Source organism: Nicotiana sylvestris, chromosome 10 (genome assembly GCF_000393655.2).
Source record: "Nicotiana sylvestris chromosome 10, ASM39365v2, whole genome shotgun sequence".
Lineage (NCBI taxonomy): Eukaryota > Viridiplantae > Streptophyta > Magnoliopsida > Solanales > Solanaceae > Nicotiana > Nicotiana sylvestris.
In genome coordinates, this window is record NC_091066.1 from 135,958,115 (window position 1) to 135,973,926 (window position 15,812).

General features: G+C 35.3%; 1 long non-coding RNA gene across 1 annotated transcript; it reads right to left on the reverse strand.

The window, feature by feature from the left end:
* Positions 1 to 980: 980 nt before the first annotated feature.
* LOC104209969 (uncharacterized) lies at positions 981 to 3,739 on the reverse strand. The gene is made up of 3 exons (XR_011403050.1): positions 3,663 to 3,739; positions 2,048 to 2,170; positions 981 to 1,250 (listed from the first exon to the last, which is right to left on the reverse strand). It is a non-coding gene; the product is annotated as an uncharacterized lncRNA (long non-coding RNA).
* Between the last annotated feature and the right edge of the window lie 12,073 nt (positions 3,740 to 15,812).

Consider the following 15,812-nt stretch of genomic DNA (forward strand, 5'->3'; position numbering starts at 1 on the left):
TCCAATAGATGTTAAAGGAGAAAGAAAAGAGTCCTTGGATATGAAAAAGCACAAGTAGAGAGCCTACTTTGTCTTTCACTTTGAACTTTGGAGAGAGTACCATCTTGGTCTTTACACATGCCTTAACTTTCCTTTTCTTTTTCTTTTCTTCTTTTAAACTTATAAATTTTGATCGCGATGCTCGAGAATGATGGAAGTTCTGCAACAAGTTTGAACGGATTAAAGACCAAAACAGTGTTCACATCCCCCACTAAAGAATCTAATGAAAAGGACTAACACAACTTTTCCTTTTTACCACAACTTCTTAAAAATAGAATTTTTTTGCAAAAATAGCGGGTCAATTCATTGTTTACTTTTCTTAATCGATACAAATAAATTATACATTAATTATACATAATTATATATATATATATTATATTAATTATATGTATATTATATATTTGTGAACTATTTTTAGTTTAAGTGGTCGGGTGAGCGGCTATTTGGGGTTAAGTCTTCTTAAAAATACCTTCAAAATGGTGGATTTGCTTTGTTTTGGAACACATGCCACTTCTTAAGAAAATTAACAAACGCAATTGAAAATAAAAGCTCCTTTATTTACATGTTAAAGCTACTGAGAATTTGACATAAAGATAAACATGAGATTCGTACTCTATAAAATGCATGGCTGCTAACACATGCAGTTCCTGTCAAACATTCTTCATTATCTTTTCTTCTTAATTATCTAAATTAATATTTTCTTTCTCTATTTCTTTTTCACAATCCATGCAAATTTTCGTATGTTTCTGTCTTCCCTCCCAAACAAGTACTCCACTCTATATAGTAGTCCCATTTCTTGTTTCATATGGTATCATTGGACACCTCATCGTCCAAATTTTTTAATTAATGTACGTACGTACATACATACATACATACATACATACATTTTAAAAATTATATACATATACAACATTAGTAAAATAATGTAAAATAAAAATTAATTTTAGACGGAAATAAAACTTTATATATACTCCATAACTTCAAGTTCAAATTCATGTACTAGCTCAATTTTGACATAAATCGACACTGCTTGAGTAAAATCCTATCAACCACTGACTCTACCTGGCCTCAATTAGATACCAGATTTAGAAAGGAAAAAAAAAGGGAAAAAAAAAGCATATCACAAGCCTTATCTTTGTCCATCGGTTCATGGCTCGCTGAGTTTTCCTTTGGAAGCTTGACCTGGTGGCCGACGAGAACTCCTCGCTCTTCTGTTGAAAATTAAAATAAATAAATTCACTTTCCTGCATAAATTTACCAACTATTGAATATCTTTTCCCATTGATTTTACAGAAAAATTATATTCTCTATTAAGAAAATTTAAACACACTAGCTAACTAGCACCATAATTTCTTTTTATACTATCAGTATATTTAACATGTTGTCATATGTAGTCCGCCTTATTTAATTTCTAGGGCATGTATTTATAGACAATAACTTGTAGTTATATATATTATAGGTGATATGATATTGCAAAAAAAAAAAAAAAATTATTGTGTTAATCTCATTAAGAAAGTATTCTTGGAGTGCATAAAAGGGCAGTCTGATACATTAAGCTCCCGCTATGCGCGGTGTCCGGGGAAGGGCCGAACCACGAGGGTAAGAGGCGGATCCAGGATTTCAAGAGGATAGGTGCACTATTGTGAAGAGATAGTCTCGAATCACGTGTTTAACTTTAGTCTCGTACAATAAACTCACTACAATTTTGAAATTATAGGTTTAAAATTATATTCTTTTTAAATTTTAGCGATTTTCACGTATATATCTATGCTCTGTGCCGAAAACAAGACCGTCTGAAGTAAGATTTGAACCGCCAATTTTACTCGTAGAGGTGCACCCAATAATTATTGCACCGTGGAAGTCCTTGAGTATGGGTGCACGCACATATATTTAAGTAATTTGAAAATATATAATATTATTATATATAGTTTAGGGAGAGGAGTCACGTGAACCCATACCCTAAGGTCTAGATACGCCCTTGACGAGGGTCTATTGTATGCAGCCTTACCCTGTAATTTTGCAAGAGGCTGTTTCCACGGCTTGAAGTCGTGACCTCCTGATCACATGACAACACCTTTACCAGTTACGTCAAGGCTCCCCTTCTATTCTTGGAGTGCATGTAAGGTGAAATCTAAAGCACAGTAAACAATTGCTAGCTAAAGATATTTATATGATTTGCATCTCTTTAGTGGTAATGGAATTTCATGAAAGTACATGATAAAGGAGAAAAGAAAGCAAAAGGAAAAAAGAGAGATGGCATGAAAAGGTTAAGGGGCCTCGTAAATTGTAAGAGAACGAAACGAAAGGTTAATTAGCTTTGATAAGTTTCATTTATTTATAATTAGAGAATAAAGTGAAAGACAGCAGAACAAATGCTTTTTCTTTCTCAGAATTTATGCATTAACGTAAAGTTACATAACTTCAGTAAACTATAACTTTGATATATGGAACAGAATCTAAAAGTAGGAGCTGATGTAACAGTTAAGCATGCAAACGCTACTACTTTAATTTGTCTCTACTTAAAATATACATACAAGTAGAATAAATATCTAAAAACTGAATTTGAACTTCCACAATATTGAAAACATAATTGAATAAAATAAAGGCGGGCTCTTTAATTTCTAACAACTTAAAATTTTGAATAAAATGATCATACACTTCAACGCTTAATTTGCCCTCATCATGAACAAACTGAGAACTAACTCTTTTTTCTATAGGGAAGGAGAATTAATATGAAAATTAACCAATTAAACCCAAAACAAGTAAAATATTCCCCATAAAGAAGAAGAAGAAAATAGATATAATATGAAGAGACAAACAAAATATTGGAACCGCGCCTTTGATGAATCTTTTTACGAGAGAGTTACGTTGTTTATATTATTAAAACTTCAAATTTGGCTACAGAATTACATTGTTTATATTATTAAAATTAAACTTCAAATTTAGTTATAGTTGATATTTTATAAGATCTCTTGGAAGTCTTAATTACTCGGTTTATTGAATTTTTCAACTTGCTTCCTCTTTTACTTTTCAGGTGAAAAAATGAATGAATTTTAGAGCCACTCCGGTCAATTGAAGTTAAAAAATTGTCCATTAGTTGATCGTAACTAGAGTTTAAATCATTTACACAATCAGGTAATTTAAAAAAATAATAATTACATGTACACAATTCCTTATAATTAATATTGAATGATAACCTAAAAAAATAGGTTAGTAACAGGTTAAACTGCATTGATAGTATAAAAATTTTTTGACCTAGTTTATTAAAAGTAAATATTTATGACTATAAGACGTGGTTTATATATTTAGTATGATATACAGTCAAACCTCTCTATAACAGCCTCATTTGTTTAGAAATATTTTGGTTGCAATAGTGAAGTGTTGTTATAGAGAACATATATTATAACATAACATAAAAATCGGCTTTGAAAAAAACTTAGATTTTATAGTGGATGATTGTTATATATGAATATTGTTATAGAGAGGTCTATGAATGCTATTACAGAGAAGCCTCAATATATATGCTACGAGGGTGTGTATATAATTACTATTTGCATAACATGATGGAAACAAAGAGTGAGGAGGCAAAAGTAGAAAATTACAGAACAAAATCAAAGGCAAACCTGTTATGGATGGGGTCAGGACCATTTGGAACTCTTCTTCTACTCACGAAGTTGAGATCTATCTTGGAATGAAAACTTCTCTTTTGTGTTTTCATAAGTTTGGTATTCTTCTTCATAATTCCTTCATTTTCATATACTCCAACCAACAATAACCAAACAAATCCTAGCAGTACCAAAAAACCCAAAAAGCCCTTAGAGAACTTTCTAATATTTTCCATATATAAACGTTTAAAAACTTCTCACCCCTCTATAAGAAAATACAGGGAAGAAGAAAATTGAAATTAACCAGTGATGTTTTGCAAATGGAAACCTAGTGAAGAGAAGGAAGAAATTGAAAAAAAAAAAATAAAAAAATCGAAGGAATCAAGAATGGCTAGAGGCAAAGAAAAGAGAAGGCAAAAATATAGTAATAGGTTTGGCTTAAGCCAGGATTTTACTAAATGGGCTAGGGGTGGTTGGTTATCTTTATAGGTTGGAGTGATTCTGTTACTTTCTCGAAGCTAGAGAGGGGGGAGAGAGAGACACAGGCGGCTGCCATATAGTTTAACCGGCTTAACTGAATTCAATATTTTTTTTACGTAAAATATAAATAAATATGTAAAAAATAATAACGTTTAGATAGATATCAAACCAAAGTGCAATGATTAAATTCAATGGTAACAACATAACTAGTTATAAAATATCAAATTTAATTATGAATCTGCCTATGAAAAAAAGTAAGAGAGAGAGGAGCTGGTTTGAACGTGACAAGAAGGGAACCAATTGCTTTATACTCTGCTATAAGGCTTCTATACGACAATCTTTTTTTCTTGCTTTTTTGCTTTGAAGGGTTTGTGTATTTTCATGCACTATACGACACCAGCTGCATGCCTTAATTACTATAATTCCTTACGTACGTTAAAATGATAACTGGATTCTGTGGCAAACTACTTATACTGAGTATCAAGTATTATTTTTTTGGTCTCTTATACATACATTTAGATAAAGGGTGGAGGGGTGGTCACGTTGTTATCATAAACTTGGACAAAGTACAAAAAAGGAATTAGATGTTGGAATACAAGAATACTATTTGTTTAACAACTTGTTGGGTACCTTAATTATGGTGTAATTGTTGGATTGCACAAATGTCGCATTGTTGATAGTTTATATGGTGTGGATCCCATCACTTGAAATGATTACGTAGTTGTTTAAACTACTAAATATAGCAAAATAGCATATCAAAGCCTGCTCTATTTTCTTGATTCAATTAATTTTTTTCACGGTCCTCGACCTCATGTTTTTGTCCTCTTAGGCTAACCCAAAAGACGTGCCTCAATAATTGAATAATGAATTAACCCTTATATGACCCTAACTTTCCATCATAATTTTGTTCAACGCAAGCGATTGATCTCTTTCTAGTTCTTATTTCTTACATGTTTGTTGAGAAAAGATACATCACCTCCCTCCCGAGAATTAGTAACGTAAGGATAGACCCCTAACTTGTACTTCTCTTTGAGGTGATATATGTAAATAATGTAAGGTGCACCTTATAATCAATTTTTGATTTATATTAGGATCACGTAGAAATGAATTTAGTAAAGAATTTTAGTTAGTACACTTAGATAATGTAGCAAACCTGTTCTATTCCATGTAGAGCAGTTCATTTGGATCGGATATCCGAAATCTGAACCGGTCCGCTCAATTTCGGATATTTGGATCGGATTCAGATTGATATAATTGTAACCCGATCCGATCTGAAATCCGAAATTATTAGGGCATGTATAAAATTAAACTTTAATATTAGATAATCAGTACTTAATTTACATTGAGTGCAAATTTGGGGCAGAGCCGACGGAAGCGGGAGTGGAAGTGAGGCTTGATTCTCAAGTCATCCCTAAGAGGGGTAGTTTCAAGTACCTGGGGTCGTTTATTCAGGGGTCCGGGGAGATCGACGAGGATGTCACACACCGTATAGGGGTGGGGTGGATGAAATGGAGGTTAGCGACGGGAGTCCTGTGTGACAAGAAAGTGCCACTGTTACTGAAAGGTAAATTTTATAGGGCAGTGGTTAGGCCTGCTATGTTGTATGGGACCGAGTGTTGGCCGGTGAAGATCTCACACATCCAGAGGATGAAAGTTGCAGAGATGAGGATGTTGAGGTGGATGTGCGGGCATACAAGGAAGGATAAGATTAGAAATGAAGATATTCGAGAGAAGGTGGGTGTGGCCCCCATGGAGGACAAGATGCGGGAAGCAAGACTCAGATGGTTCGGGCACATTCAGAGGAGGAACACTGATGCACCGGTGAGAAGGTGTGAACGAACTGGCGGTGGTGGGTACGAGGAGAGGTAGAGGGAGACCTAAGAAGTATTGGGGAGAGGTGATCAGGCAGGATATGGCGCGACTTAGGGTTACTGAGGACATGGCCCTAAACAGGGAATTGTGGAGATCGAGCATTAAGGTTGTAGGTTAGGGGAAATTGTGATGTCTTTTTTACAGCGCACTAGAGTGAGACTAGCCAGTTAGGAATTAGTCTTAGGATGCTATTGATCAACTACTTATGATGGGCTTTATCTTCTGTGTATTAATACCTTACATATTCTCGTATTTCCTATATCTCTTATATTGCTGTTACTTTATTTTTATGGTATTTATGTTATGTTATGGATTTTATGGTATTTTATTATGAGTCTATTGATAGTACTAATATAGTGTCTCTTGTTGCCTTTTTGAGCCGAGGGTCTCCTGGAAACAGCCTCTGCCCCTCGGGGTAGAGGTAAGGTCTGCGTACATATTACCCTCCCCAGACCCCACTTGTGGGATTACACTGGGTTGTTGTTGTTGTTGTTGTAGTACTTCATTTACATCTTTCTTCAAGTTATTACCTTTACAATTGCAGAAACATAAATTTTTCTTACTGTATTGCCTCTTTTACAAAGAAAATATACATATTAGTTTGCAACATTGAGGCATAATAATCCGATCTGATCCAAACTTTAAAATCCGTTCCAATTCGATATTAATTCAGATCGGATTCGAATTGCATTTTGTAGAATCCGAAATCCAAAATATGCTAAATCCGATTCGATTCGATCCATGCAAAGCGCTAATTCCATGATCAGAATTCAGAACACTAGAAATCCTAAAAAAAAGGACTTCTCTAACAATTGAGAACATTTTTTTCTTAGGTTGTGTTTGGTACAAAGGAAATTTTCATGGAACTTATTTTCCCTTTCAGCTTGTTTGGATGATTGTTACGTATCGTTTTATAATGTATCATATTGTATTGTATTGTATTGTATTGTATTGTATCGTTCGATAAATACAATATTTGGATAGATTGTGTCATTTGCCATTATTTCATGATATCATGCACCATCAATATGAAAAATAAACTTGCAATATTATAAAAAAAAATTATGATACTGGTAAAATTATTATATAAAAAGGTAGGGTAGATGATAAAATAAAACTATTTAATAATAATAAAGGGTGAGATTGAAAGAAAAAGATAAGGTAACGATGTGACCACACCAAATCGGTCGTTACATAAAGTGACACATTTCGTCACTATGTAACGACAGATTTAACGATACGATACAATAAAATTTAAGTAACAATAAAAACAAATATCGTATTTAAAGTAACAATACGATACAATACAATGGGTAACAACCATCCAAACAAGTTGTTATTTGGTTGATGAGTAAAAAAAAAATTCGGAAAATAGTTTCTAGTATTTGGTTAGAAAGAAGAAAATATTTTTAGAAAAATAAGTATTTTTTATGCTACTATCCACACCATCTTTCCTAAGTCTCCATGTTTCATGTGCTCCCCCCCTCCCAAAAATACCCAACATTTTCAAAACTCTATTTTCTTCAAGAATTTAATTATTGTTTGTAACGATTCGACTTGTCATTTTGAAAATTAGCGTTCTGTTCGGTGGCTTAAGGTCTCGGACAACTTTGAAATGTGTATTATGACTTGCGAGGGTGGTCAAGTTTGGTTTTCGAACGATTTAGAATTTAATTGAAAGAACAATTCTTGTTTTAGAACCTTAAGAGCATGTTTGGAAAGCTACCTTGGAAATGGATTTGGGTGTAATTGGGTGTAATTACACAGTTTGGCATGTTTGTTTGGCCAAGTAATTACTTGGTCAGCATGGAATTGGGTGTAATTACACTCTTCAATTCTCAAGGGGGAGGTGAGAATTGGTGGTAATTACACTGTGTAATTACAGGGTTGGTTTTTAGTTTTTTTCCTTTTTGTTTTTATTTTAATTTATTTTTTATAACTTTTTATTTCTATTATTTTAAATTTTAAATTTTATTTTTACTTTTTTAATTTCTTTTGAAATTTTAAAATATATTTTTCTTTGTACATTAGTTATTATTTATTTCTCTATCTTTACTTCTTGTGATTCCATGTAATTGCTTATATTTTATTATTTTATTTTTCGAAACTACACCTCCTAATATTAGAAATAATGAGCCATTAACAAACTTGGCATATAATGAGTGATGAAACTAAAGTGAAATTTCGTTGTTGAATGTGGTTATAGACTTATCATGTTTCCTAATCTTAAGTTGTAGTGGGACTTACTAATATTATGTTGGAATTTGACATATGTTAAAATATTTTATTTTATTTTTTTGAATTTTAAAATTGTGTTATATTCATGTTTCCAATTTACTTGTTTTAGTAGTATTGGATCACATTGCATGTTGTTCATTTTTTAGTTGGAATTGATAGATTAGTTTTGTCAAACATTTGAATAATGTTATGACACTATATTTATGAATATTAATTTATTTTATCAAACATGAATTCCATGATGTTCTTACAAAATATATTTTTTAGTTTTTGCAAGTATCTATACTAAATATTATTAACTATATATATATATATATATATATTTAGAATATATATAATAATTATTTTTACAATATTAGTTATAAATATATGATTACTAATTAATGTATATTGACGAAAAAATATACATCTTAAATACCAAATTTAATGTCATTTACACTTTTAAAATTTATAAGCATATATTTATTATATTAACTTTTAATTTTTGATAAGTACTTAATTTAAAATTTAATCTAACTGTGTAATTATACTTGTGCAACCAAACAGTAAACTTATAATTACACTGTAATTACACTATGACAAACAAACAAGTCGTCGTAATTACACAACTGTGTATTACTAGACTGTGTAATTACTACCCTAGTAATTACACCAATTCCAATTACAGGGTGGCTTTCCAAACATATTCTAAGTTAAAATAATTAACCAAATGGTGAATTATGTGTAAACAACCCCGGAATGGAATTTTGATGGTTCCAATAGCTCCGTATGGTGATTTTGAATTTAGGAATGTGTCCGGATATTTATTTTGAGGTCCGTAGCTAAATTAGGCTTGAAATGACGAAAATAAGAAATTTAAGTTTGGAAGTTTGACCGGAGAGTTGACTTTTTGATATCAAAATCGAAATCCGATTTTGGAAATTGGAACAGTTCCGTTATATCATTTATAACTTGTGTGCAAAATTTGAGGTCAATCGGAATTGATTTAACAAATTTCGACATCGAATGTATAATTTGGAATTTGTAGTTTTGAATAAGCTTGAATTGGAGTGCGATTCAGGTTTTAGTATTGTTCAATATAATTTGAGGCTCAACTAAATTTGTGTCGTATATAGGACTTGTTAGTATACTTGGTTGGGGTCTCATATGGCTCGGATGAGTTTTGGAAGAGTTTTTGGTGTTTTGAGGAAAAGCATGTAATGATCCAAAAGTCCATTTTTAGTTCTAGAAATCGAAATTGTATTTCGAGACTTCCGGGAGTTTGATAATGAATTATAGGAATGATATAGAAAGTTTGGTCTAATTTCATATAGTCGCAATTGGGTTTTTAGGGCGAAACATGAGTTAATTATTTAACGAGCGAAATGGGTCTCGCATTGAGCAAATGAGTTCCGAATTGAGTTTCGACTGAAGGACTAGGTTCATATTATTATTATTATTATTATTATTATTATTATTATTATTATTATTATTATTATTATTATTATTATTTGTGACTCATAAGAATAAGAATCGTCGAATTCTGAGTTCGTATGATGGAGTTAGAGCATTTTTAGTGAAAATAAATATTGTTGGTGCAACAGGATCTGGTGCGCACCTTTAGCGACCAAATTGGGCCCTTTTCACGACGGAAGTGGGCTTTTAGCGACCAAAATCGTGTTTTTATTGAGCAGTTTCGTCTTTTAGCTCATTTCAATATTTTTGGAGCTAGGGAACTCGGATTTGGGCGATTTTTTAGAGGATTTTTTCCAAATGGATTGGGGTAATTATTTCCTACTCGGTTTTCATTATATTTCATGATTCCATGATTATTTTCATCTTTTATTAGTGAATCAAATGGAAGAAATTGGAGAAATTTGTAAAACTTTTCAAAAACGAAAATTTTAGATTTGGAGGTCGATTCGTTATCGGAATTTGATAAAATTGGTATGGTTGAACTCCTATCGGAATGAATGTTCATATTTCATAACTTCCTCGGATCCCGATGCGTGGTCCCCACGGGCGATTTTTTAGTTAAATTCAGATTTTTTGTGGAAAATTAGTATTTCATATGGAATTAATTCCTATAACTTGTATTGACTGAATCAAATTAATTGTGGCTAGATTCGAGGCGTTCGGAGGCCGATTCGCGAGGCAAGGGCATAGCGGAGTAAAAGAATTACGCAGTTTGAGATAAGTAACTCTTCTAAACTTAGTGTTGAGGGTATGAAACCTCGAATTACATGTCGTGTGATGGGTTTTGAGGTGACGCACATGCTAGGTAACGGGCGTGTGGGCGTGCGCCCTGTGAATTGTGACTTTGTGACTCTATTGTTTCCATGGCATTGTATAGTGGTCCTATTTTGTTAATATCATTATTTTCACTATGTGATAAAATAATTGAGCTGTCAATCATGCAAGATATCATGTTAGGCTTTATGCTGATATTGTTTGGACCCACAATGGTCGTTTCTTGATGTCATCTCACTGATTTCATTGATATTTCATACTCAGTCATATTCATGCATTCATATCATATCTCAGTCTCAGTTGTTATTTATTGATACATCATATCATTGTTGTCGGCCTAGTTTCATGACATTGTGAACCCGTGAGTGAAACTGGAGAGATTGATGGCTAAGTGAGGCCGAGAACTTGATTATGAGCGACAGTTATGGGATCGGGTTGCACGCCGCAGGGGATATTCTGATTTATGATAGCGCTTGGGCTGAAGGAGCCCCTCCGGAGTCTGTACACACCCCTAGTAAGCGCTATTGATTATATTGAGTGATGGATCTTCCATGGACATGGATATTGTCCGAAGTATTTATATACCTGGAGATGGATCTTCTCCATAGGGCCGGATTGTCCTTCCTCGGTACTGAGTGACTGATGGTCAGTGATGTATATATTCTGAGATGGATCGTCCCTGGGCCGTATGGGCCATATACAGTACCAAGTGGTTGATCATGATGAGTGGAAAGTGTGAGACAGTGACATTATGTATTCTGACAGTATGAGTACATGATTCATCTTTGAGATACATGGCATACAGGCATAGAGATGCATTTTTCCTCATGTTATACGGTATCACGCCATTCATTATTTTTAACACACATTAATATGTGGGCATAGAGAGGTATTTCACACTTGTTATTTGGAAGGAAAATGAAATATCTTATTTATTGTGGAAAGGATTTTCGAAAAAATTATAGTTTTCAAACTATCTCATATTTTTCGACTATTTCGGTAAAGGATTTAGGTTTTCATTAATATTCTTGAAAAGCGGACAATTTTCGGAAAAACTGTGAAAAAGTTGCGTTTTTTATATCTGAGTTACTTCCTTATTTATATGTTTTATGTTGTTATGAATTGTTGTTGGCTATTGGTGTTGGACCCGACCTTGTTCCAGCTCGTCACTACTCTCAACCTAAAGTTAGGTTTGTTACTTATTGAGTACATAGGGTCGGTTGTACTCATACTACACTTCTACACATTGCATGCAGATCTTGGATGCTGATGTTGCTGTGCATGGCGGGAGTTAGTATGGAAGATGTACTTGCGATCCAGTCACAACTGCCTCTTATTCTTGGTAGCTTTAGAATTATTAATTTGTTCATGTATATTTCAAATAGATGACGTATTTTTGTTTCACACCAGATTTGTAAATTCTAATCTAGAAGCTCATGATTGTACTATCAGTCCTTGGAAAGTGTATTAGAGTCAGTTAAATATTAATTAAATTAGATTGTTTTTATTCGGCTTACCTAGCGGGTGAGTGGTCGCAGCAAACTCAACCTCACACAATGGTAGGAAGAGCGGGCGCTAAGACTTTTACCCGAATAGTGGTATTGGGGTCAATTTTCACAGGGAGCTTGGAATGGAGTTAAGTATTTGTTCAAACTAGGAATGCGTGTTTGCTCCTAATTGTACTTCTAACATTTTTTGGGGTTTTTGTTTAATAACTACTATTATCAACTACAACTTTAAGCTAATTTATGCTGAAGGGATATGTTCTAAGTTGTGATTAATATAGAGAAAGGCACTAGGGTTGTGGCATCACCTAGGTGGTTAACTAACGGGTAGAGACTACTAATAATAGATTGATATATTTGGGATCAATATTATAACCGTTGCACAATTGTACCCACTCTCACACCTCTCGGTAGGGAGAGAGAATTTGCCTAATTGACTCTCTCGAGACCAATTGGGTAGGCCAATTAGACCAAGCAACTTGGGTTCAAGTAGGGTAATTACTCTCTCGAGGATTAACCCGTTAATTGGGACTACCATTTCTCATGGGTCCACCCCAATTCCTTGTTGGGTCAATTTTGGGGTCATAGACTCTCTTTCTCAAGAAGAGTCAAGACCCACTAAGCTAGAATCAATGTTTGCAACCATCAATCCTTAATTAAACCATAAAATTAACCCAAATAACAAACACCCAATATCAATCTATCATTAAGAAGCAACACCCATTAATTACCCACACTAGGGTTGAGCCACAACCCTAGCTAATGGGTTTAGCTAGACATAATTAAAGAAGAAACTGAAGAAATAGAAGATGAAACAACCATATTAATTAATTACTAATGTTAAACTACAATAATCTATGATGAAACCCAGCTATAAACGCCCAAAATAGGCCAAAACATAAGTCTCACGAGTGCAGCAGCTATCAGATGTACAAAACTTCCTCTAAAAATGGTAAAATGTTCTATTTATAGTGGGTTGGAAAAACTGGACAAAAATGCCCCTGCGGGGTTAGTGCGGACCGCACAAAGTTGGAACGCGGCCGCACTGGGTTGCTTGACCTCTGAATCTTGCTCTCTGAAGATGGTGATGCGGACCGTACAAAGTTGGAATGCGGCCGCATGAAGACTGGCGCGGACCGCACAAAGTTGTTGTGCGGCCGCATGAATAGTTTTGGCAGCTTCTTTGAACTTCTTGGACGCGGACCATGTGACCATAGAATGCGGTCTCATGGAGAGCGACGCAGGCCGCATGAAGTGGGACGTGGCCGTGTGGTTTGCTTCTGGAATATGACACTCTCTGAACTTCTTGGACGCGACCGCATAGCAAGATTGTGCGGCCGCATGAGTGAGACGCGGGCCGCATGAAGTGGGAAGCGGCCGCATGAGTTTGACTTGTAGTTTCACAGTCTCTGAACTCCTATGGTGTGGCCGCATGACATGATGGTGCGGTCCGCACCAAGTTCTGAATGTCCATACTTTAATGATCTTTGACACTTGAGCAGGTTTCACTCCGATTTGAGCCGATCTTTGACGATTTGTCACTTTATAGCTCAAACCTGCAATCAAGTGCAATCTGTAAGCATTTTGGGACTATTTTGTAGCAAATTACACTCAAAGCGCAGGCAAGTATGGGTATAAAACATGTTAAAATCCTACTTATCAACTCCCCCAAACTTAAACCTTTGCTTGTCCTCAAGCAAACAAAATAAGACCCACCCCTCAAAGGCAACATCCAAGCAATTTCAGCTTATCCTAAAGTAACCTCAACAAGCATCAATTGGGACTAACAATTGCCCTCAATGCGAATGCATCATTAACACATTTAAACTTTGAAAACTTGTGGATCAAGTGTGACACAAGAGCATCAAGAGTTGACACATTTCATCAAGGAACCTTTCTCAATTTCTTTGGTCATTGTGGAACCCAAACTCACACATCCTCGACTTTCCCTAAGTGAACCTCACCTTTTTAGAGTATTTGCACACAAATCGAGGTGAATGGACTTCTCTCTCATCTCTCTCAAGGAAGAGGCCACAAGTCCGGCTCTAAGTACCATATGCTTGCCCCTTATGTAAGTATCCACTAATGTAGGTTCCCTTCAACTCAAAATCATGTAGGGCTTTTGTGGAGTCATTGTGAAGGCTTTTGGGTAAGGGTAGGACATATTTTTGTTCAAGTGGGTTCAATCTTCCCTTAAGCACTTCTTTTGATTCATTTTGGCACACTTTCTTGACTCATTTGAGTATTCACTTCTTTTTCAAGGGGTTAGAGAGACACATTGTCACCCTTTCTTATGCAATTCAACACATTTCTCCTTTTTCTACTTTTTCCACACCCTTTTTCACTTTTGTTTTCTTTGAATCCCCTTTCTGACCTTATTCAATTCGGTCTTTCTTTTTGTCTTATCTTTTCTTTCTTTTTCATTACCTTTCTTTTCTTTTGCTTTTGTACCTTTTACCACATTGTTTCCTTTCTTATCCCCCCCCCCCCAAACTTAAACATTTGCCATCTACTCAAGGGAAGATTTGGGTGCCAAGAGAGGGTATCATTAAGAACGGGTATAGGCTTGTAGCTTTGGTTCTTGAAAGAAGAAGGTTCAAGGCTCAAAAGGGTTAACTAGGGATCATTTCATTGGTAGGTCATGGAATTGTTCAATCTTAGCATTTTGGATCAAGGAGAGCCTACAATCACTTCTCAAGCCAAATTTCACCTAGGATTTCGCCTCAACAAACATTCGGGGCAAGTTCTAGACTATCGGATCGGGACTTGGACTCGCAAATCGAATTCTCACCACACACACTCAAGGATTGCTAAAGATATCGAGTCAAGGGCTCACAACGACCTTAGTTACGATTCAAGCGCACAATGGTCCAATACGACCACATGATGACTATTTGGTCAACACAAGAGTCTCAAGGCCACGACTTTCACCATCCTGAGCACAACATTATGTCTTTAACCATGGGATCAAAGTCAAATGTGTTAGGCCCAAGTGAAGCTTTGCTTGAGGTACCCTTGACTGCAAAACTTGAAAATCAAAAAAAGAAAAATCAAAAACGGACTCAAACCCTTAAGAAGGTTGTCACGCCATCTATCATTGGGAAGAGCCACCCTGTTCGCACAACACTCTACCCTTAGAAAGAACCGTGGCATTAAGAAAACCAAGGGCTTATTGCAAACGCCAAAACAAAACAAAAAAGCTACGAGCCTACTATGAAGCTAAAAATGAAATATTTTAACGAAAATAGAAAAACCGAATGAATATGTACAATGGGGGAGTAGAATATACAACGGGGGGAATGGATATGTACATAAAGTAGAAAAGTAACTAGAATGAAAAGTTATATACAGGCCAACTATCAACTAGCAACATAAGCTAAGAGTCAAATAAATATGTACAGTCATCCCAAATGTATCAACCATCAAAATAGTAGGGCGCACCCCCACGAATAAAAGTTAGCATTGTCCCCAATGCCAACTACCAAAATAAGCATATAAACAGAGAAAGGATATAGAGTGGCTCATCAAGCCTGATCCATCGTCATGGGCTGATCAGTGGTCCCCTGGTCCTCTATACTAGCGGGAACCTCAGACTGGTTCTCGGCCTGCTGCTGCTCTGCTGCTGGGATAGGGGCCAGGTCATGGACCGGCTGAACATCTGGTGGAGCACTTGAAGTATCCTCCTAAACCTGTGTTACCTCTATTACAACACCCTCAGTGCTAGGAAGCTTACTCTTCTTCCTTGGGTGCCTAGGCTCTTCCTCCTGCTGTGGCTCCGGTACAACTACTGCTGGTGGAGGTGCTGACTCATCAAAGAACAAGTCTAAAGGCAGCTGGTCTGCCT